Source organism: Alligator sinensis, unplaced genomic scaffold, assembly GCF_000455745.1.
Source record: "Alligator sinensis unplaced genomic scaffold, ASM45574v1 scaffold1096_1, whole genome shotgun sequence".
In the NCBI taxonomy this organism is placed as follows: Eukaryota; Metazoa; Chordata; order Crocodylia; family Alligatoridae; genus Alligator; species Alligator sinensis.
Window position 1 is genome coordinate 173,549 of NW_005842984.1, and position 291 is coordinate 173,839.

Below are 291 nucleotides of genomic sequence, written 5' to 3' on the forward strand. Positions count from 1 at the left end.
GCCTGGCGTTGGCAGCTCATTTTCATCCTGGAGTCAATAATGTCACAGAGGCAGCATCGGGTGCCAGGCAACCAGGGCTGCGCTGCCCTGTGCCATGTCCAGAGGGCCCAAGCACCCCAACAGCTGCTGCAGGTAAGCTCTGGGTCCTGCAGGGCAGGGGAATGTGGGCTCTGTTGGGGGGGCGGGTTATAGCTCTGTGTGGTGGGGGGAGCTGTGGCCCTTGTTGGAGGGCTGTGGCCCTGTAGGGAGAGAAGTTTTTTCCCTGATGGGGGGGAAGCAATGGCCCTGCAG